We start from the raw sequence: 963 nt of genomic DNA on the forward strand, positions 1-963 counted from the left end.
CACTCACAGCCCAGAGAGCCAGAGGTGTCCTGGGCTGCATCCAAAGCAGCGTGGGCAGCAGGGCCAGGGAGGGGATTCTGCCGCTCTGCTCTGGTGAGACCCCACCTGCAGGGCTGCATCCAGCTCTGGGGTCCCAGCACAGGGAGGACACGGAGCTGTTGGAGTGAGTCCAGAGGAGGGGCACCAGGATGGTTAGAGGGACAGAGCACCTCTGTGTGAGGAAAGGCTAAGAGAATTAGGTTTGTTCAGTCTGGAAGAGAGAAGGCTTTGGGATCACCTAATTGCAGCCTTCCAGTACCTGAAGAGGGCCTACAAGAAAGCTGGAGAGGGACTTTTTACAAGAGCATGTAGTGATAAAACAAGGGGCAGTAGATTCAAACTAAAAGGCAGTTTTAAATTATACATTTAGAAGAAATTCTTCACTGTCAGGAGGGTGAGACACTGGAACAGGTTGCCCAGAGAAGCTGTGGATGCCCCATCCCTGAAGTGATCCCTATCCAAAGCCAGGTTGGATGGGGCTCTGAGCACCCTGGTGTAGTGAAGGTGTAGTGAATGGTGCCCCTATCCACGACAGAGGGGCTGGAACTGAATAATCTTTAAGGCCCTTTCCAACCCAATCCATTCTACGATTCTGTGATTCCCCCACACCACCACATTGCTGAGGACAAAACTTACGCCAGCACTATGCACATATCCCTTTTCTATGACGGCTTTATTTTTTTTTCCTTTCCGTTTTATAATCTCTATCACAGCGTATTTTCCTTGCTGCGGCGCGAGCTCATTTCTTCGCGAACTGCGATTTCCCTTCAACACTCGCACAACCCCAGCGCGCCGGCGAGGGCCGGGGGCCGGGCCGGTGCCTCCCCGCGGCGCGCCCCGAGTGACGCGCCCCGAGTGACGCGCCCCGAGTGACGCGCCCCGAGTGACGCGCCCCGAGTGACGCGCCCCGAGTGACGCGCCCCG

The sequence above is a fragment of the Corvus kubaryi genome, unplaced genomic scaffold (genome assembly GCF_017639235.1).
Source record: "Corvus kubaryi isolate FWS band 111438036 unplaced genomic scaffold, C.kubaryi_AGA036_p1.0 37256, whole genome shotgun sequence".
Taxonomy (NCBI): Eukaryota; Metazoa; Chordata; class Aves; order Passeriformes; family Corvidae; genus Corvus; species Corvus kubaryi.